The sequence below is a fragment of the Delphinapterus leucas genome, chromosome 4 (genome assembly GCF_059928025.1).
Source record: "Delphinapterus leucas isolate spDelLeu-1000000601 "Yukka" chromosome 4, BTC_Dleu_Yukka2, whole genome shotgun sequence".
NCBI classification, from domain to species: Eukaryota; Metazoa; Chordata; class Mammalia; order Artiodactyla; family Monodontidae; genus Delphinapterus; species Delphinapterus leucas.
In genome coordinates, this window is record NC_143132.1 from 148,102,363 (window position 1) to 148,126,691 (window position 24,329).

Consider the following 24,329-nt stretch of genomic DNA (forward strand, 5'->3'; position numbering starts at 1 on the left):
AACGTGCGTTCCATCCACATCAGGCGTGAGCGACATTGCTGCTTGCCCTCCATCTCCTATTGCTGACGATCCTTCAGCTCTCCCACCTCGCACCTCCTCTCCCTCCTCCAGTCAGTAACTCTTCTTGCCTGTTCGCTCGATGCCAGCCCCTGTGTGCCAGCTGTTGTACTGCACTGCTGTACTTTGCAAGGTAGTGTGCTGTAAGACTAAAAATGTTTTCTTTATTTTTTGTGTTTGTTTTTTCTGTATTATTTGTGTGGAAAGTATTATAAACCTATTACAGTACAGTACGATATGGCCAACTGTGTTAGTAGGGTACCTAGGCTAACGTTGTTGGACTTAACGAACACATTGGACTTAGGAACATGCTCTCGGAACGGAACTCGTTCGTGTGTAGGGGACTTCCTTTAGTTACTCTGACACCTAAAGTGACTAGATATAACAGTCTTTCTTGTAAAGTTATAGTAGAACTTTACATAATTTCTAATATATTCCAATTTTGAGAAGCTATAGACATCCTCCACTGATAGAGTTAAATATATCCTGAGAGCTATAAAGTATTCACAAATATGTCAGGTAACTTCTTGCACTAAATATACTGTAGTACTTTAACAGGCATCATATTAGATTTTTTTAAAAAACTTAAAAGTTGTTTATTTCTTACACATTCAATATCTCATAAATATGCATTCCTCAGTATGTTAGTCAATTAAATTGTACATTTTTACATAGTTGCAATACTAGCTCACCTTCACTCGAATTCTTCAAATTTCACATGTCATCTGAAACATGGAAAAGGTCATGACATTCTTTTAGTTTCTTAAACTTTTCTTTTAAAGGTGATGTCGTATCATATGTAGGCTGATAATCAGACTTGCAGCAGAGCTGAGTTTTCTTTCTCCTTTTTCCCCTAGTATTTTCTACATAGGAGAAGTTGTCAGTGTCAGGGGGTGACAATTTGTTTAGCATATATTGTCAATCGGGCAGACTCTGAGAGACGGATTAGCAGGCAAAAAGTTTATCATTGAGCACTCTTCAGATGAACACCTTTAGAAGAGAAAGAAGGGTGGAAACGGCAGGACAGGAAAGGAAGGGAAGAGAAGAGAAAGGAAGAGAAGGAAAGATCATGATGTAGTTTGAACGAGGCCTTAGCTGACCACACAGCAGGTTCCGGAACTGGAGTGGTCCTTCATAGTTGTTTGGAGTTGGAGCCAGAGAGTCTAGCCATCATACCCCTCTGTTGATCAGAGTTGGAGCGTTGGCTGCCCCAGGAAGGAGGTCTGTCCTTGGAGGAGGTGGGTCTCTTCAGCAAAGGCAGCTCAGGAAGAGGGCTGACAGCTGAGAGCACTCGTCTGAGAGCCCCCAGCCTCAACAGCAGATGGAGGAACCTTGCCAGCACAACTGGGAGCCCACTGCATCATCAGTAATATACTCTCGGACAGCTAGCTTTATCCTTCTTTGCATACTTTCTTAACGCTTTGATGTATTCAAGATGATTAGGTATACTGGATTCTTATTCTTGCATCATTTTGTGTATAATGCTTGGTCTTTACACCAAATAAGTCCTAAGCAATTAACTTTCAAAAGGAATCTGGTCATGCTTTCTAAAGTATACATTCTACAGTCTACACCTTTTAAATAACATCAATAATTTGTAAAGAAAAAGCACAGTTCACTGTCTCTAGTTGAAGTTTCAGTGATAGGACAGCATCATTTCCACTTCCCCATTGTGTATTTGGTAATAGTTCAAAGTTATGTTTGGTAAATGCCTTTTAAATCAGTATTTTCACTCACTATACTCCAATAATTCACCAAAGCTCAAACTTCATTGTGTAGTCATTGGGAGCTATAAAAAAAAAAGAGTGGTGTTGAGACTTGTGATTTATTGTTCACTTATCAGGTTTTAAAATGTGCAGAAAATCAAGAAAGAATTTCCTATAAGATTTTTTCTTCATCTGTTATTTTTGTTTTAGGATCTTTTGTTATAAGCTCTTATGTTTTCCACATACATTTTTGGCATGTTGTATGCCTGGACCTGCAGACTATTTCTGTCTAGATGGTTACGGAAGTTATTTACTATTATGTATGTATGATCATGTTATTCTAGTGGAAAAAAAACCCCCAGATGTTCCCAAAATGAAATAGTTATATTTTGAGGAAACCATAACTCTACCAATAATTTTTATCTGTTTTACATTATTTATGACAGATGTTGAGAATGATATACAGAAATATTTATAATTTTTACCTTATTCTAAGAGATTTCACTCATTGCATATGCTATGATTTTATTTACTTGGTTTTTCATTTTATACCCTCAACTATTACAATATTTTGGTTTCATTGTTGATATCCTGAATTAATATTCTGACCTAAAATAATCAAGTTTTTTACAGTTTCTGCCAACTGAAGAAAATTACCATTATTATGCTCCTGTAATTTTATTGGCATTTCTTTACTAGAAATTTAGCATGCAAAAACTGAGTTGGTCCATCCTAAAATTCATATGGACTCTCAAGGGACTTCAAGTAGTCAAAAACAATCTTGAAAAAGAACAAAGTTGGAGGTCTCACACTTTCTGATTTTTGAAACTTACTACAAAGCTACAGTAATCAAAATATGCAGTACTGGCATAAAGACAGACATAGAGACCAATGGAATAGAAATAAAGCCTTGCATATATAGTCAAGTGATTTTTGACAAGAGTTTCAAGGCGGTTCAGTGGAGAAAGAACAGTCTTTTTAAGAAGTGGTGTTGGGAAAATTGAATATCTTCATGCAAAAAATAAATAAAGTCGTACCCTTACCTTACACCATATACAAAAATTAACTCAGATTGGATCAAAGACATAAATGAAAAAGCTGAAACTGTAATATAAACCTGTTAGAAGAAAACATAGGGTAAAAGCTTCATGTCAATGATTCATGTCAATGATTTCTTACCTATGACACCAAAAGCACAAGCAACAAAAGAAAAAATTGATAAATTGGATTACATCAAAATTAAAAACACTTGTGCCTCAAAGGACATAGTCAACAAAGTGAAAAGGCAACCCATGAAATGGGAGAAAATATTTACAAATCATATATCTGATAAGGGGCTACTATCCAGAACACATAAAGTACTCCTACAACTCAACTACAACAACAAAAAACAAACAACCAGTTAAAACATAGGCAAAGGACATAGACATTTCCCCAAAGAAATGGTCGATAAACACATGAAAAGATGCTCAACATCACTAATTATTAGAGAAATGCAAATCAAAATCACAACGACATACCACTTCACACCCATTCGGTTGGCTACTACAAAGAAAAACAAACAAACAAACAAAATGACAAATATTGGCAAGGATAGAGAGAAACTGGAACCCTGGTGTACTGTTGGTGAGAATGTGAAATGGTGCAGCAGCTGTGAAAACAGAATGAAGTTTCCTCCAAAAATTAAACATAGAGTGACAATGTGAATCAGAAATTCTACTTTTCCATATAGACCTAAAAGAATTGAAAGAAGGGTGTAAGAGAGGTAAATGTACACCCATGTTCATAGCAGCATTATTCCCAATAGCCAAAAGGTAGAAGCAACCCAACTGTCCATCAATGGGTAAATAGACAAATTAAATGTGGTATTTACATACTATGGAGTATTATTTCGCCTTAGAAAGGAGGGAAATTGTGACATATACTACAACATGGATGGACCTTGAGGAATTATGCGAAGTGAAATTATCCGATCACAAAAAGACAAATGCTGTCTGATCCCTCTTATCTGAGTACCTAGAGCAGTCAAATTCATAGAGACAGAAAGTAGAATGATGGTTGTCAAGGCTGTAGGGGAGTAGGGAGTTACTACTGAATGAGTCCAGAGTTTCAGTTGTGCAAGAAGAAAAGAATACTGGAGATGGAGAGAGGTGATGGTTGCATAATGATAGGAATATACTTAATCCCATGAACTGTCCACTTAAAAATGGTTAAGATGGTAAATTTTATGCTATGTGTATAACAGCAACAACAAAAGGAATCAGGCTTAACAGTAACACAGTATGCTTTTTACCTTTCTTGTTCTGTAGAATTAATAGACAGCTATTTTAAAATTCATCGTTGAATATCAACATAATTTTTGATGGACACTTGGATTTCTCTATTTTACTAAGAGGTTGTGATAAATGCTGTTGCCAATATTTGAGTCTTTTTTAATCCCCAAAGAGTTTAGTATACAGAATTCTTAGAGGTAGATTTGTGTTTAATTTGTTTCTGAATTTTTTTTAACCTGTTCTGTCTTTTGGAAAATTAAAATTTCATGCTTGAAGTGGATAACAGTCAATGAGAGGGTTGTTTTTAACACCTGAACTACACTGTCATGTAGTTCTATAAGCAGACAGAATACTGATTTTAATGGGGGCTTTTTTTTCTTGATCAGTTTTCCTTGAAATTCATCTATTGTGGTTGAGATCGAATTAGAAAATAAATTTGTATCTACTCCATTAGATTTAAACTATAAGTTATTAGCTCCAAAAATAGAAATTCTGGAAATAACCTAATAGAAATCAGCTGTAAATTTTTTGTTTTTTGCTTTCCAGCTATTTCCCCTGAATGTATTTAATAATACAAGTATTATTTTTCATTCTCCTCTTTAATACCTTACCACTTCCTGTTTTCTGATTCTATATTCTGAGGTATATATATAAATGGCAGAATGTATAAATAGCAATCTGAGATATTGAATTTAGCCAAGGCACTAATAGCAACACTGAAGAACAGCAAGAAGCTCCTTATTTAGTGGCACAGGTTCCTTGAGATTTTAGATCAATGAGGGGTTTTTTTTCCATTTTTTATTGTGATAAGATACACATAAAATGTACCATCTTAACCACTTTTAAGCGTACAGGTCAGTGGTATTATATACATCCATAAAGTTGTGCAACCGTCACCACCATCCGTCTCCAGAGCTCTTTTCATCCTTGTAAAACTGAAATGCTATGGCCGTTAAACGTTACCTCCCCATTCCCTCTTCCTCCAGTCCCTGGTAACCACCACTCCACTTTCTGTCTCTATGATTTCAACAACGTGCTTTAATTGTTAAGCTTGTTCCTACTTTGTACATTTTCCTATGTTCAGTATGAAGTTTTCCAAAAATTGTAACCCTTGTAGAGTTAAGCACTCTATTTCCATCAACCAGAAAACTGGCAAAATATACTTATTTGGCTAGAAGAAGTTAACTGCCATCTGTCAGAAGTTTTCAAAAAGATGATATAAAATTGCTTGATTATAATGAACACTTTTCAAAATAATAAAGATATTAATGATATCAAAGGTGCCCAGTTAGATGTGGCACTATGTTCAGTCAGAACCTAAGCAAACGACGGTGTCACCCTTGCAAAGAAGCTGGGAGAATAAGTAGTGCAAACACATTCTTGAAAAGATGTCCATGCAGAGGTAAAACCTATGTTTGTATTATAAAATTGGAAATCTTTTCTTTCTGCAGCTAAGTTGAAAATTCCTGAGGTTCAGAACTCACAATGATGTCAAGCTTTATAATAAACACTTAAAAATGTTCACAACAGGAATAAAGATACAGACATAGAGAATGGACTTGAGGACACGGGAAGGGGGAAAGGTAAGCTGGGACGAAGTGAGACAGTAGCATTGACATATACACACTACCAAATGTAAAATAGATAGCTAGTGCGAAGCAGCCTCATAGCACAGGGAGATCAGCTCGGTGCTTTGTGACTACCTAGATGGGTGGGATAGGGAGGGAGACACAAGAGGGAGAGGATATGGAGATACATGTATACGTATAGCTGATTCACTTTGTTATACAGCAGAAACTAACACAACATTGTAAAGTGATTATACTCCAATAAAAATGTTAAAAAATTTTATTTAAATAAAAATGCTAAAAAATGTTCATAAAAGTTTCCTATGCTTTTGAGTGAAACAAGTTATCTTTAACGCTTTTCAAAGTACGGTATGTTATACAAGTGTATATACATGCATATGTTTTTATACCTATATAATAATAATGTTTAAATATTAATGTTAAAGTTGTTATTGATAATTTAAAAATCCAGCTTAAGAAATACCTCAAGACTCTTATAAAGTTCTTATTTACCATATAGAGGTTATGTGCAAATACATGCAAATGTACAGAGAAACCCGTGTGTTGATCTTAAAGGAAAAAAAAGCAAAAGGAAAGAGTGAAACAATACATTTTAAAATATTTTAAAATTTGGAGCTAAAACGATGATCTTGATGGCAGAGAATCCTAAGAATCCCTTTATTTTTTTCTTGTATCATAAAACCTCATAAACACCAATCTGACAGTCAGCATATAATTATATCCCTGGTACTTGGCACATAGGAGCTGTTTCTTAATATTTATCAAATGTGCTCTAAATGGAAGGTACTGTAATACATCTGTATTTCTTCCCTTCACAATTCCCACTCTTGTAATTTTAAGAAAAAAATCTATAATTTACTCCCCTTCATATCCTCTGGTCTTTTCTGCCATTAGTGACTCTAGAACTTCTGAAAATTTTTGGAATTTTAAAATTCCGTAATAGGTGTCCACATTTTTTCATCCGTTCTTTGATGATTGCCTTCAGCTTCTTGCCACCAAAAACCAGCACAGAGATAACCATCCTTTTAGGTTTCCTTGATTATAAATTTCCTGTCTTTTGCTTACTTTTTAAGCTGAATTCCCTGTCTTTTTCTTATTGATTTAAAGGAGCTCTTTGTATATTCTGGATATTGATGGCTTGATGATTTGTGTCAGTCTGTCAATTAGCTGTTGCCTTTGTCCATAGTCATTGAACAGAGGTTGTAAATTTTGATATAATCAAATTAATCTCTTTTTGCCCTTATGAGTCATAATTTGAGGGTTTTAATTATTGAGTTATTTTCCTTAATTCTACTTCAAGTCACAAAACCCATGCCCCAGGTTATTTTCTGTAAATTTAAAAGTTTTAATTTTATTGGTTAGGTTTTCAATATATTGAGAGTCTGTCTTGATAAGATTACCTAACTACACATTTTTATTTTTCTCCATGGATAAGACAGTGTTTTCTGCACTATACTGGTTTTTTTTTTAATATTTGTTTTTTATTTCATTTTAATAATAAAGTTTTCTTATACACAATTTTTTTTTCTGAAGTTCCTATTTTGTTCTATTGGTCAATTTCTCTGTTCTTGAACCAATACTACACTGTTTTTATAATCTTGGCCTTATAATCTTAATATGTGGTAGGACAAGTTTAGTTTCTCCTTCAAAGTTAGCTATTCATGTGCCTTATTCTTTCATTTAAATTTTAGTTTATCGAGTTCTTCAAAGAAAATTCCAAGAAATTTTTATGTGGATTGCAGTTGATTCTTATTATTTTAATATTTATTTGTTTATTTATTTATTCAATCTCATTTTTTAATGCATTTCAAAGTTTTTACAGACATTAGAACATTTTCACCAAGAAGCACTTCAACATGCATATTATTAATCAGAATTCAAGATTTATTTAAGGTTATTTATATTTTTTAAGGTAAAATGTACATAGTACAGTGAAATGCAAGTCAACCTTTCTATGAGCATTGCAAATGCATAAACCTAACCTGTGCAGCCCTGGACCCCCATCAAAATGATCTTGAAAATTCTGAACACACACAAAAATTTGTAATTGTGTAGGTAATGGATATTACCTAGACTTATTGTGGTGACCATTTCACAATATATATAGATATTGAATGGTTACGTTGTATACCTGAAACTAATACAATGTTATATGTCAAATATATCTCAATTAAAAAAGACGGTGGCTACCTGAGCTGTTTTCGGTTTTGGCTATTATGAATAAGACTACCATGGATTCAAATTATTTTAAATTGACATTATTATAATATGAAATTATTCAATCCAATAGCATGGAATATATTCCCATTTAAGATAATTTTCTGTCTTTTATTAGTTTAAAAAATTTTTCTCCTTAGACTATTTGTATATTCTTTGTTATTTCTGGATATTTTATAATTTTTGTTCCTATCAGGACCAGTTTTTAATTTTTATTTGTAACTTCCGTTTGGTTATCTATAGGGTAGACAGATTTTCTATGATGATCTTGTATCCACCAATTTTACTAAACTCTATCATTATGTATGGTAGTTTAAAAATTCAATTTGGGCTTCTAGCTGCACCATCACCATCATCTCTAAATAATGACAGTATTATCTGTAACTCTCCAATTCTTAGACTGCTTAGTTTTAATTCACAGCATGGGTGGGGACTTAAGCAGCAGTGATGAGAATGGCCATCCTTGTCCTGTTTCCATCATAGGAGAATGTATTTGAGATTTATCCATGAACTTACATTTCCTCTATTTTTTTGCTTGTTTTATAAACATTACTGAGTAGATGAGAGTTTTCAGTTTACTACTCAAAAATAGATGTTGAACTTTATCAAATACCTTTTTCTAAATACTCTGAGACAGTTTCTAAATCTTCAAAGTTTTCTCTTTTAATCTATTAATGTGGACAGTCACACTGATACTCTGAGGGTGAAGCATTCTCTTATTCCCAGGATAAATCCTACTTGATCATGATTAATTACTTTTAATCATGATTAATTACACTCTTTGATTTATTTAGTTTACATTTTATTTAGAATTTTTTGATTCTCACATTTATTGAATGAATGAAATGGCTTTGTACTTTTTCTGTTCCAATTTTGACTCTTTATGCTTTTAAGAGAATTGATTTATCTGTCTAGCTTTTCATTAGCATTTAATATTTTATTTATTAGCACATAATTTTTCACAAATTCCCTCTTGCCATCTAAAAGATTTTTATCTGTGGTTATTTCTATTTCACTTATTTTCATATGCTCCAGTTTTATTGACCACTTTTGCCATGTCTTATCTTTTAAAAGAACCACATTTTAATTTTAATATTTTCTATTGATTTAAAAATATTATTCTGTTGTTTTCTTATCTTTATTATTTCTTTCAATCATGTTTCTTTGGATTTCCATTGTTGCTATTTTTCTAACTTCTTGAGCTGAAGTTTTAGCTTGTGGCTTTTAACTTCTTTTCTTTCCTGGTCAATGTATTTAAAGCTATAAACATCTCTCTGTGTTGCTTTAGCTGTGTCAAATAAATTTGGACATGGGATTTTTATTGCCATTTGATGTGAAGCATTTTGTTATTTCCCTTTTAGTCCAAGGGTTATTTTGCAGTATATAATTTAGTTTCTACACATACAGGGATTTTTAAAATCTTGCCTTTTATTATTAACTTCTAATTTTACTGCATTATGAGAATATAGTCAATATGACAGTAAGTCTGTGGAATTTGTTGAAATTACCCTTGTGGCCTAATGTGCAGTCAGTTTTTGCAAGCAGTTCTCATGTGCTCCAAAAGAATGTTTTCCTTGCTTTTTGTGTTTTAAATTCAGGGTTCTATATACATTTAATACCTTGAATATTAATTGAATTGCTCTGATTTTTCATGTATCTTTTGTCTGTTTGAGTTCCAAGTTTCTGACAATGTATAAATATCCTCAACTACAGTTATTGGAAAACATATTTTCTCTCTAAATTTCTGCAGATATTCTGAAGCTGTTTTGTTTTGCAAGTATAGGTTTATGGTGGCTAAAATTCTTGTTCTATTATGGCTTTTACTAGTACATAATATTTCCTTTTTATCTCTCATTCTATATTTTGCCAAATGTGAAGATTTCTATTCTAGCCTTCCCTTGGTTAATATTTCTTATAGCTTTTTTCATCCTTTTACTTTTAGCCTTTCTGATCTTTTATTTTCAGTGTGACTTTTGTAAACAACATGCTGTAAGATCTTATGTTTTAACAAATCCCTGGCTGACTTGTCTTGTTTCCAATGTCTTTTGTTTTATTTGCGCGTTACACACGTTTTTACAGATGTTCTCGACAAAAGTGTTGGTCTGATAATAGCTACTCTGTCATATCTGGAAACAAAAGAAATACATTTTTTAATTTTAACAAATATCATTTGTTTCAACTACATGAGATTTAAGGCCATTTTTGAAGGAAACAGTACACTTTTCAAATAAGAGTCTTGGTAGCCTTTTGACACAGGAAGGAAAATGCAGTAGTTAATTCAGAATTCTTTAAATGTAAATGAATACAATTCACCAGTCATTCTTATCTTCCATGTGGTTTTTAAACTCAGAATCTTCTGTACTTAATACAAATATCAGATACTGTTTTTGAAAATTTACATTATAAAGACAACTTTAAAATCTATCACATTCTCCAAACTGATTCACTCTGCGCAAAGGCATTGCATACATGTCATAAATGACCTTCCTGGACACAATTATAAACGATCATCTTGCCCATAATTCAAAGACAGGTCCAGGAATTTCAAGACTCATTTTTACAAATCGTCCATGTCTCTACCATTATGATCAAAGCTGATAAATCAATTTCCATGAAAATACTTAGGCAGCGCTCCGGTGAATACGGCTTTCTAAATTTTGTCTCCTATAAACTAATGTTGATAGGCCCAGGGCAGTCAGTGTAGACCAGTTGTGTAAAGTGACTTTAAAAATCTTCTCATAAAAGCTTTTGTCTTTAAAAATGCATTTAATCCTTTTAAAAATACCTTCTTGAATACACAGAATTGGCTAAAAAAGCAGACTGAGAAAACATGGTAAATATAGATAGTGTATCCTCAGGTCTGTGCCCACACTGTCTTGGGCTCAGCTCCCCAGGAATATGGTGAGGGGGTAGGGAGAGGCTGGTAAAGGACAGTAAAAGAAACTGCCATAATCCCAGCCAATTTTTGCAGAAACCCACAAATAAACGTCTTGCAGTGATAACATGAGACAGAATAGGTGGGACAAACACATATTTGAGACTGCATGATTTATTCGCCCGGGCTGCAACCAAGATGTGGGAGAAGCAAAAAGTACAGCCGGCATCCAGAGCTTCTCTGCACACAGGCCCAGTTTAACCACTTTTATGCAAACCCCCAAACCCACCCCTTATAATCATGCCCTTTGTCTGCTGCATAAACCTCTCCCAGTCTCTTCTCCAATCTTTGCCCCAATATGGAGCTGACAAGACTAATTGTTGTCCATGCTTGGTTCATATTTCATGTTATTTATATAAAGCTTTTCTCATTTTAGTATCATGACAGGCAGAAGGTGCCCTTTTCCTGAATTTGGCTTGAGGTGATTTACTGAGGTGACTGGTATGTGCAAGTTCAGTTTTCCCGGGACCTTGGCTCTACTTGGTTGAATTCCAACTGTGATCTTGACTCATCTTTGCACTTGAAGTCATGAGTGTTGAAAATTACAAAATTCATCTCTTTCCTATGTAACTCATTGACTGGAAAGGCACTCTTCAACATTCTATCCAGCACATTCTATTTTTTCATGAATTAAGAATACTCACAGTCATAATGATCTTTTTAAATATCTTACCTTAAATCCTAGAGATATATTTATTTATACACACACATAAAAGTCTAATACGAACAATGTACAAGAGTTAATATGTTTTCCAAAATAATATTATTCTTTTCCTAGAACAATAAAATGTGATATAATTAAATTCTCTTCTTTCTGCCATCTCCCATCATAGATAGGTAACTCCTTTATTCTTTTTGATTAAAATGGATAAAGTACAGAATAAACGTCAGTTGCTGAGGTTAAAGAATGAGTTTATATATATATATATATGTTGTTATTTCACTCAGGCATTACTATGAATAAAGTCATCCCATCAGGTGGTTTGCACATTAAAGTAAGTGTTTTTTCTTTATGCCTCTGGTAGAAATGAACCCTGGTCCTAAGCACTTTTCATAAAACTATGAAGATTGTCACTTAGCAGAATGCTAATTTGACCAACTTACTGACACTATTTGAACAGAAATGTGCAACTACAGCGGGATTACTATGTTCAAAGTTAAAGGCAAAGAAGAAAAAAGTTAAAGGCAACATGGAGTGTTTTATTCCTCAGATTCAGAAAATACGCATCATTAAAATTATCAGTATCTAAAAAATGATTATTACAATTTACGAAGTTCATTCACAAATATTATACCATTTATACAAAGATCAGAAGACAGGTTAAAGGAATTAAAGCTCTTGATAAGCCCAGAAGAGAGGGTGAGTTGCAGCCTAACAGAAGCTTCCAAATTGAGGGGAATATCCAAAGGGGATTTTCACCATAAAATGACAAACAGATATGAAAATTCATGTGATTTATGTTTTCTTTAAGGAATTATTTTTCAAGAAAATGGCCTACTAAAATGTGTGTCTGAGATGAGCTAAAAATCCATGATTAAAATCCTCTTTTCTCAGTTCTGTTTTAATGAAGGATTAGATTAAGGACACGTAACCCAAAGTCCCTGTTCTGAGGGCTTTACATGTGGGCGTTGGGGTCCCTGACCCCCCTGAAATTATGTGCACAGTCCATGCAAAGAGGAAATGTTTCTGTGGAGAGGATTCCTAGCTAGCATCAGACTCTCAAAAGGGTCCACATGTGATCCCTCCTCTCCCTGCAAAGTTACAAACTAGTGGATAAAATGCTTTCACGGAGCTCTTGTTAACAGCACTAAGATGAAGACGTGTATATATTTCTTCTTTTAATGCTGAATACAATGACAGAAAATCATTCTGTAAATTGATATGAAGGGCAAAAAGCATAAGTTGTAAACGAAGAAGGTCCCCCATTTAAAAATCATTTATACCTAAATAAATTGCCACTTTTATATAATTGTTACCTGGCAAGTTTCCCAGATAAAATTGTGATGATACACAATCCGGAAGATCATCAAACTTTTACTCAGACAGAGGTCAGACACTCTCATCTTATTGAAGATTATTTCAGTTTTAAATCATCAGACAAGAGAAAATCCCAATTTTGATAATGTGAACCTAAAGATTTGGACTTGCAAACACAGTTGAACTTAATAACATTTAAAACTAAACTTCCTTTATCTTGCCAAAGCATTCTCGAGAACACTTAGTCTACAAATAATAAATGCTGGAGAGGGTGTGGAGAAAAGGGAACCCTCCTATACTGTTGGTGGGAATGTAAATTGTAGCCACTATGGAGAACAGTATGGAGGTCCCTTAAAAAACTAAAAATTGAGCTACCATATGATCCAGCAATCCCACTTCTTGGCATATACTCAGACAAAACTATAATTCCAAAAGATACATGCACCCCTATATTCATTGCAGCACCATTTACAATAGCCCAGACATCAAAGCAACCTAAATGTCCATCGACAGATGAATGGATAAAGAAGATGTGACACATATATACAATGGAATATTACTCAGCCATAAAAAGAATGAAATAATGTCATTTGTAGCAACACGGATGGACCTAGAGATTATCATCCTAAGTGAAGTAAACCAGACAAAGAAAGACAAACATCATATTATATCACTTATATATGAATCTAAAAAAAAAAGATATAAATGAACTTATTTACAAAACAGAAATAGACCCACAGACACAGAAAACAAACTTATGGTTACCCAAGAGGAAGGAGGGAGGGATAAATTAGGAGTTTGGGATTAACATATACACACTGCTATATATAAAATAGATAACTAACGAGGACCTACTGTATAGCACAGGGAACTCTACTCAATATTTTGTAATAACCTATAAGGGAAAATATCTGAAAAAGATAGATATATATGTATGTATAACTGAATCACTTGGCTATACACCTGAAACTAACACAACATTGTAAACCAACTATACTTCAATTAAAAAAAAAAAGGACACTTCTGATGTTGTTGTATCAGTAATGTTGAAAGTTAAGACTCATAGTTAGATTTAATTATTAGAAAAACTAAAGCTATTGCTGTTACTGCTTAGCTTTTACGTTACGTATTTTCCTTACAGATAAGTGGGCCATAAACTAAATAGGTGAGTTACTTACCCAAGTCTGTTTATGACCTCTTTCAAATCCAGAAAACACTGCCATCAATTTATTTTTTGCAGGAATCCTAAGTCAACAAGTCTTTTGCCTCTTGAGTAATCCTTGGCAGGTGTGGAGCAGTAAATCATGTTTATTTTATTATTGCAGGTTACCAGAAGCTATAAGGTTATCTAAAACTTTTTATAACCTCTCTCAGTAATTTTCCATTCGCAGGTCTCTCATCCAATAATTCTGATAAAATTTTAGAGTTGGGCCTTTGCTGGTAATAATCGGTGAAATATGGCTGGCCCTCCCCTTCACCGTACCCTCACCACTCCCCATGCCTGCACTTCCCCCACCCACTCTTAATTTTCATGTTCAAAACTCTTCTATATTTGCTCTTAAAAGACAATTTGGCTGCTTGTAGAGACGCTGGGCTTGCGCACGCTTTTCATGGGCGCCTATTTTGTAGTTGTTAGGCCACCGTGCTCAGGTATTAAACGTTGCTGTGGAAAGGAAAGATCTGTTGCTTAGTTTTCTTCCCATTTGAAAGGAATTGATCTTATCTTGCTGCCCAAAGGATTCTTTCTTTATTTTGTAACTTTAATAATTTTAATAGCATATATCTTAACATTACTTGTCCTAGGTTAATTTTATCCGTATTATAGTGTTCCTTTTTAATATATACAAGTTAAGTTGTTTTTTTTTAATATCAGGAAAGTTTAATTGAATTATAATTTTTCATATTCTTCAGAAATTCTACTTAACGAGTATGTTTTGCTTCCTTTGCTGTCTTCTCTACCTATCTTTTTCTTTCTTTTTTTCTAATTTTTCTATTTCTTTTATTACTTTTGTGTCATTTTATTGGCTTGTTCCTCTTCCATCCTCTATGTTCTCTGTTTTCCATAGTGCCTTTTTCTGTCGTACTCCTTGTCTTGATTCAGAATGATTTCACCTCTCTTTTCCTGTATCTTCCCTGAGTTTCACCAGCTACTGTTCCACCATATCCTGTTGTCCGGCCCCAGTTTCCCTGACCCCTCTGACTGCTTTCTGGTCTTCATTCCTGGGCTCGCCTCATTAACAATTCTTTAGTGTCATGTTGGAATATTGGTACCTTTTTCATATGTAGGGAATTTTGCTGCTTCTTGTCTTCATTTTCTAACGGCTCCTTGGTATGGATGGTGTGCTTATGTTTTCTTTCTTTCTTTTTTTTTTTTTTTACTGTTCTGATCATTGCCTCTTTTAAAAATAAACTTTACTTTTTAAAACAGTTTTAGATTTGCAGAAAAATTGTGAAGATAGTAGAGAGAGTTCCTATACAACCACAGACTCAGTTTCCCATATTATTAACATATTACATTAATGTGGTACATTTGTCATGATTAATGAACCAATATTGAAACACTATTATTAACTAAGGTCCGTACATTATTCAGATTTCTTTATGTTTTTTTTTTCTTTATGTGTTGTCTCATGTCCTTTTTCTGTAACCAGGACAGCATATTACATTTAGTTGCCATTCTCCTTAGTCTCCCCTTGGCTGTGACAGTTTCTCAGACTTTTCTTATGTTTGTTGACCTTGACGGTTTTGAGTAATGGTCAGATATTTTGTAGACAAATTGGAATTTGTCTGATATTTTTCTCATGATTAGACTGGGGCTATGGGGGTGGTAGAGGAAGACCAAAGAGGTAAAATTTTGCTTCCACCACATCACATCAAAGGTATATAACATCAACATGACTTATCAGTGTTGACTTGGCCTTGATCACCTGGCTAAGGTAGTGTTTTCAAGTTTCCCCACTGTCAAGTTACTCTTTTTCCCCCTTTTCCATACTGTACTCTTTGGAAGGGAGTCATTGTGTGCAGCTCACCTTAAGGAGTGGGGACTTATGCTCCACCTCCTTGACAGCAGAGTAGCTACAAATTATTTGGAATTTTTCTGCATGGGAGATTTGTCTCCTCACCCCCATTTATTTATTTCTTCAACCATCTACTTATATCAGTGTTGACTTGTGGTTATTTATTTTATAGTTTAAGTTTTACTTCAAGAGTACTTTACTTTATTGCTCAAACTGTTCTACTTTTGGCCATTGACAGTTCTTTCATTTGACTGCTGTGCCCCTTTGGCATATCCCTATCATTGCAGGTTATTTATTTACTTATCTGTGCGCTCTTACTTTCTGGCATTATAAGCTACTCCAGGCTCATCTTGGGTATTTTCTGCCCCACCTCTGAGAATCTACCATTTCTCCAAGGAGCTATGGGTCCTTTTATTTGAAAAAGCTATTAGAAATCAAGACCTAAAAAACTGAAAAATAAAATAAAACAAAACAAAATAAAATAAAACAAAGCAAAGTAAACAAAACAAAATAAAATAAAACAAAAGAAAGAAATCAAGACCTTGGCACTAAGTGCGCCTGTTACTGCTGGAGCATTGATCCTTGTTCTGACAGAACAAGGAAATATACGTGTGTGTACTAAGTTGGGCATACACATATCTATAACTATTTCTGTGGGTGACCATTGTATCTATATTGAGTTAACACGAGTTTATACTGATGTCTCCAATTCCAACCCATTACCTCATAGGTCATTCTAGCCTCTTCCTCTTGCTGATCCATAGATGCCCACTCCAGCAGTGAGAAGCCTGGCTCCCATGATGTGCCATCCATTGACTTAATTGTTTAATTCCAGTGTGCATGTGTAGCAGTACCAGAATTGTTCATCTGAACCCCCATTGTTGATAAACAACTCTAGCAGCTAGAGTACAGTGATTTCAGACAATTTTTTTTAAGTTACTCAGGCCAGTAACTTTTCCCCCACTCCCTTCCTTAAATGACTCTTTCATATATTTTTAATACAGTAAGATTATTGTCACTTTCTGCATTCCATTCTAAGAGAGTTTTTAAAAATTTGCGTACACTAAAGTTCACTCTTGATGATGTAAAGTTCTACGGATTTTGACAAATACATAGTGTCATGTATCTACCATAACAGTATCACACAGAATAGTTTCACTGCCCCAAAAAATTCCCTGCACTTGGGCTTCCCTGGTGGCGCAGTGGTTGGGAGTCCGCCTGCCGATGCAGGGGACGTGGGTTCGTGCCCCGGTCTGGGAGGGTCCCGCATGCCGCGGAGCGGCTGCACCTGTGGGCCGTGGCCGCTGAGCCTGCGTGTCCTGGAGCCTGTTGCTCCGCGGCGGGAGAGGCCACAGAAGTGGGAGGCCCGCGTATCGCAAAAAAAAAAAAAAAAAAAATTCCCTATGCTTGACTTATTTAACCCTTTCCCCTTTTTCTTGAACTGCTGGCAATGGCTGATATTTTTACTATTGCTATAGTTTTGTCTTTTGCAAAATGTCATACAATTGGAAACATGGAATATGTAGCCTTGTCAGACTGACTTTTTTACTTAGCAATATGTTTTTAAGATTCATCCATGTCTTTCTTTGACTTGATTACACATTTTCTTTTTATTGCTGAATAATATTTCATTGTGTGAATGTGCCATGATTTTTTTATCCATTGTAGTTATGGTTGCTTCCACTTTTGGTGATTGTGAAAATAGCTGATACATTCATGTGCAGATTTTGTGGGAACATATGTTTCCAAATCAACAAGATTGCTAGATTATATGGTAAGAGTATGTTTAACTTGTAAGAAGCTGCCAAAGTGTTTTCCAAAGTAGCTGTACAGTTCTCCTTTCCCGGTAGCAATGAATGAGAATTCCTGTTGCTCCATATTCTCAACAGCAATTGCTCTTGTCAAGTTTTTTAATTTTAATTTTAGCATTCATAACTATTCTAATAGTTATGTAGTAGTACCTTGTTGCTTAAGTTTGCAGTTCCCTGATTATAAAGGATTTGAGCATCTTTTTATTGACACATACTGAATTCCTATCTGTATATCTTCTTGGATGAGGTGTCTATTCAGATCTTTTGACCTTCTTAAAAGTGGGTGATTTGTTTCCTTATTATTGAGTTTTTAGAAATCTTAGGTATTTTGGATACAAGTCCTTTATCAGATACATATTTTGCAAATATTTTCTCCAAGTTTGTGGCAGTGTTTTTCACAAAGCAGAATAAAGTCCAATTTCTGGATTATGCTTTTGGTGTTTTATATAAAAAATCATTAGCAAACTCAAGGTTATCCAAATTTTCTCCTATGTTTTCTCTAGGTGTTTTGTAGTTTTGCATTTTACCTTTAGGTTTATAATTAATTTTGAATTAATTTTTGTGAAAGATACAAGATCTAAGTTCTTTTTTTGCATAAAGACATTATTGTTTGTTGAAAAGTCTATCCTTTCTCTGTTTAATTGCCTTTGCTCCTTTACCAAATATCAACTGACTATATTTGTGTGGGTCTATACCTGGACTCTCACTTCTGTTCCTTTGATGTATGGTGTCTACCCTTTCACTGATATATCACTGGCTTGATTGCTACAACTCTGTAATAAGTCTTGAAATCAGGTAGTGAGAATCTTCCAATTTTGTTCTTCTTTTTCAGTATTATCTTGGCTTCTCTAGGCCTTTTTCATTTCCATATAAACTTTATATTCAGTTTGTCAATATCTACAAAATATCTTGCTGGGATTTTGATTGAGTTTACATTGAATCTATAGATCAAGTTAGGAATAATTGACATGTTAACAATATTGAGTCTTCCGTCCATGATCATGGACTATCTATCCATTTGTTTAGATCTTCTTTTACTTCTTCCATCAGTTCCTTTACTTCTTTCATCAATTTTACCATTTTTAGCATATATATCCTACACATATTTTGTTAGATTTATACCTTATTATTTCATATTTTGGTACGGTCTGAGTGGTATTTTCTTAATTTCAAAATCCAATTGCTCACTGCTGGCATATGGAAAGCAACTGATTTCTCTACATTAGCCTTGTATCCTGTGACCTTACTCTACTCACCCGTTAGTTGCAGGAGTTTTTTGTTTGGTTTGTTCAGCTTTTTCTTGTTGTAAAAACAGTGACCATTTCTGAGCTCTTTACGTGTCATAGCTGCAACTGGAAGTCTGTTTATTCTTCTGTTGTTAGCAAATTTGAGGGACTTACATTGTCTTGGACTAGCTATTTTGCAGGAGGTTCCTGTACATGTCAGGTGTGGGAGTCGGTAGTAGGGACGGGTGAGTTCTCAAGGTTTTTCTGCTTCTCTTCCTCCTTTGTTGCTATCATGATGGACTGTTTCTTGATAATAGGGCTCTCTGTGTAGCCTCGTTTCCTCTGGCCCTCGTAGCCTAACTGGATCCCAGAGTCCTTCTATCACCAGCCCTGAACACCACCCTAGGGTCTTCCACTGGTTGCTATCACCAGGAGACATAGCCTTTCTCTTCCAAGACATGCCTCTTCTCTTTTCAAAAGGGAGTACTTTTTGAGATCTGCCTTTTCTGGGTTCCACTCATTAATTTTCATGCCCTTCTCCACCTTCTCCAGCAATTATGCTCGTATATTTAATTTCTGTCCAAATAGGTTTTACTCAGGATGGGTTATTTGTTGATTTCCAACATTTGATACCAAAAGGCCTCCTCTATACTCTCTGTTCTTCCCCACTACATCTGGCAGCTTCCCGCTCAGGACTTGCTGGTCTTAGTTTCTTTTGGCCACGCTTACACATAATTTGGAGTTTGTGGATTTTTCTGTCTCCTGCTTTCACCGAAGATGTATTTCATGGCTTTATTTTTGTTCTCCTTGTTGCTCTATTTGGTTTCCAGGAGAAGTAGGAAGATTCAAAACTAAGCAGTCGCCATGTTCCTAACCTCTGTTCCAAATTTAGAAATAAAAAGAAACGTGAAGAACTAACAGGAAAGGGAACGCCAGAGTCGCGCTGCTGCCCGGCGCAGAGTGCAATGTCAAAGGCGCCCCCTGGAGTGGAGCGTAAATACACCACTGTCAGTCATGGTTACTCCTGTAATCTGAAAACTGCGCGTTCTTTTCCTTCTTGATGTTATATACTCCCAATTGGGATTTTAATAAATAAACAGGTAGCGATGTAAGTGCAAAGTAACTTGGTCTTATTTGGAAGAATCAGGTTTTGAGAATTTCACTTTGATGAGATCATACAGGAGAGAAAGGCAGTTAAGCTGGATTTTACCTCACCAGGGATTTTTCCCTTCATATATGAACCGTGACTACATAAACAAATGATTGTAAATGATTCTAAAGGTCCGTCCATCCACCTAAATACACATACATTCACACAGGGGAATTTTTCTTTTTAATCTTCATAGGCACTCTGATAAATATTTTAGGCGAGAAGTGCTTCTTCAGTAGTTTGTGTCAGTTTCCTTCCTCAAGGCAGGAAACCTTAAAATAAAAAATATCTTCATTCTGTGCAATTACATACGGTTTTCGCATTGCCTATGAGTAATTACTTAGACAGTAATAAAAAAATATTTTAAATACATTTGCATCTAAGCATTTAAGTGTATAATTAACGGTGTCCATGTTATTTATGTGTGAAAGAAATCTGGCAATTTACTGAGGAAGCTAAAAGAAATAACAAAACCTGTTCTTCTCAATAAAAACTATTTTATTGAGTTTTTATAGGAATGTGTGTTGGAGATATATATATATATATATATATATATATATATATATATATAACTGAATCACTTTGCTGTACACCTGAAACTAACACACCATTGTAAATCAATTCAATTAAAAAAATTTTTTTGCATAATAAAATAAAAGAATGCATGAAGGAAGATAAATGGAATTTATGTGTGTCAGTCATAGGGATAGATAACATGATTTTCAGCACCTCATAGAACCAGCTTATTCTGACCTATACAGCTCTATTTAACCATAATGTAGCAGCCCTGGAGAGCAAAATTCCTTAAAGAGGCTTTTTCTCACATCAGAAAACTTACGGTCCTAAGAAGTACAGCCTGGCTTGTGACTTTGCAACTGGAAACAAAATGTTAAGGACCACAGACGCCAGAAAAAAAGAAAGCTAAGTTAGGCTAAGTGACCTTTACTAATCCCATCTAGGGAGCAAGTAAGACCAGACATGCCCAGAGAGGGAGTGAGGATCCAGAAAACACAGTGACGATCCCAGGAAGCTGGACGGTGGCCACCCTGGGAATGAGTCAGGAATAGGGGCAGCGACAAAGCCATACAAAGACTTTGTGTTCCTTAGGGCTGTGCAAATGGCCTAAGTCTTTAGGGGATGGAGAGGATTCTGGGCATAGACACAAGGTTTAGAAATAATAAAGGGGAAAGATTCCCTTCCATCCCCCAAATAGATAAAGATTCCTTTGGACTTGGGAAAGAGGTGAGGGGGAGAAATGAAGTAGAGGGCCCTTGAACCCAACATCCTGGGCAGAAACATTAGGGAAGAGGTGAGAATCCAGAGCAGAAGTAACTCTCAGAAAAGACATGGGCTTGTTTTTTTCTTTTTTCAAATTTATTTATTTATTTATGGCTGCATTGGGTCTTCTTTGCTGCATGCAGGCTTTCTCTAGTTGCAGTGAGCGGGGGCTACTCTTCGTTGCGGTACACAGGCTTCTCATTGTGGTGGCTTCTCTTGTTGTGGAGCACGGGCTCTAGGCGCACAGGCTTCAGTAGTTGTGGCACGCGGGCTCAGTAGTCGTGGCTTGTGGGCTCTAGAGCGCAGGCTCAGTAGTTGTGGGGCACGGGCTTAGTTGCTCCGTGGCATGTGGGATCTTCCTGGACCAGGGATCAAACCCATGTCCCCTGCATTGGCAGGTGGATTCTTAACCACTGTGTCGCCAGGGAATTCCCAGCCATGGGCTTGGTTTAATGCTCTGGTGCTATCTTCTTTCAAGAAGAACTTTAATGATTTTATCTTTCAACTTGTGTTTTGTAAGTGACATCTAGGGGGAAAACAGAGCATATGCATGAGTAGAGGACCGTTTGGCAGCTTTGCCAGAGCTCAAAATTCCAGGGGACTCGAAGCGAGTGAGTGTGTTAAGTCTGTGAATGAATGATTGGGGTCATGGACAGCCCAGGGAGACCATGCTCCCCATAAGACCGAGAACGTGTTTCAAATGCAGAAGGTAGGCAATGGTACTGTAAGAAATGGGAATGACCTCAACCGAGCAACCCGACACATCCTCTCTTACTTGCGTATGTCCCTATGGTAGTCAACCCCTTGTGCTGAAAATGATGATGTGGAAGGAAAGGAAATGACAGGACAACCCATAGTGCCTTTTCCTTTCAGTCTTCCTGACCCATCTGCAACCTGAAGGTAGAGTCTGTTGGTAGGATATGCACGTATCTAGAAGTGAAATAAAAGCAGTTGAGTTCGTTTTCTGCAGGGTTTCCATTGTTCCAGTAAAAACAGAATACATGTGTATGTACTAGCTGCAAATGACAAATGGTGTAACTTAGGGATTGTGCATAGGCATTAAATGCTCCTATACTTGCTCTTGAAACTGGCATTGCACAGTATAAAGAAGATAGTGATATTCATGGTAATTATGTCACATTTTAATTTTTCTATTTTAGACTTGCATTAAATAGCAAATAAAATACACTATGACAAGGTGAAAGCCAGTGGAAAGAAGAAAACAGTTTTATATTTAAGACATCTGATGACATTTTTTCCTGCTTTTCCTACAAATTACGTTGCTGCCTCTGGAAGTAGGAGGTCAGTTATCCATGTTGCTTCTTCCAGATTCTGTGCTCGGAGGCAGTAGAGGAATCCATGGGGCTGAAGGGGTCACACAGGAAGAAATGGCACTTTGTCAGCAGGCACATGTGGAAGGATGCCTGAAGACCAGATGGGTCTCTCTTCCAGCATCTTAGCACCACGATAGAACCCCAGGATCTTGACGGGTGCCTCTGGAAGGGGAGGATCCTCAGTAAGACTGAATTTAAAGCACTGTATGTTTCCTGTTGCTGCTGTAACATATTACCATATACTTAGTAGCACAGAACAATGCAAATGTATTATCTTACAGCTCTAGAGGTCAAAAGTCTAAAAGGGGTCCCCAGATGTAGAGAATGGACTTGAGGACACGGGGAGGGGGAAGGGCAAGCTGGGACAAAGTGAGAGAGTGGCATGGACATATATACACTACTAAATGTAAAATAGATAGCTAGTGGCAAGCAGCCTCATAACACAGGGAGATCAGCTCGGTGCTTTGTGACCACCTAGAGGGGTGGGATAGGGAGTGTGGGAGGGAGACACAAGAGGTAGGGGATATGGGGATATATGTATACGTATAGCTGATTCACTTTGTTATACAGCAGAAACTAACACACCATTGTAAAGCAATTATACTCCAATAAAGATGTTTAAAAAAAAAGAAAGAAAAAGAACTGCCCCCAAAATAAATTTTTAAAAATAAGTAAATAAAAATAATAATCCTTAAAAAAACACACACACAAAAAGGTGTCCGCAGAGCTGTGTTTCTTCAGAGGCTCTGGAAGAGACCCTATTTCCTGGTTTTTCCAGCTTCTACATTTCTGCCTACACTTCTTGGTTCAAAGTTCTTTTCTCTATCATCAAAGCTGTGCAGCATCTTCTCTTTCTGCTTCCATAATCCCATTGCCTTCTGGCTTATAAGGACACGTGATTATATTGAGCCTGTCTGGATAACCTAGGATTATCGCCTCATCACAAAGTCCTTAACTTAATCACACCCGCAAAGTCCATTTATTTGCCATAAGGTAACATATTCCCAGATTCTATGGATTAGGACATGGATATATTGGAGGGGCCATTATTTAGCCTACCACGCTTACTGTCTAGTGGGTCGAGTGCTCAGCACAGAAATTAAGCTTAGTTATAACAAAATAAGGCTATTTTGTAAACTTGTGAGCTGAGACTCATACCCCCTACATTTAAGTTCAAACTAGGCGGAGGAAGAAAATAACACAATCACCATTAAAACCTCCATCGATGTTAGTAGCAAAAAGAAAGTTTGCATTTCACAGCAGAGGATTTCTCTCCCAGGTTTTATTGTTAAAAGAACTGGACAGAAGGTGCAAAGTGTATTTTTAAAAATGCATTTCTTAAAAATACAATAATCCTTCAGTTCATTTATTATGCTATCATATATGCCTTGACCCTCAGTAACCACCATATAGGATTAAAAAGCACCATTATTAAGGAAAAATCAGTAGTACCCTTGGTCCTAAAGGGTTGGAGGGTTTATTAAGTGCATATAACTTCAGAAACTTGTCTTAGTCCATTTGGGCTGCTATAATGAAGTTTTCCATAGACTGGGTGGTGTATAAACAACAGAAATTTATTTCTCATGGTTGGAGCTTTCCAGAGATCAGGGTGCCATCATGATCAGGTTCTTGGCTGAGGGCCCTCTTCCTGGTTTACAGATGGAAGTCTTCTCACTGTGTCCTCACACGGCAGAAAAAGGGCAAGAGAGCTCTCTGGGGTCCCTTTCATAAGGGCACTAATTCTATTCATGAGGTCTC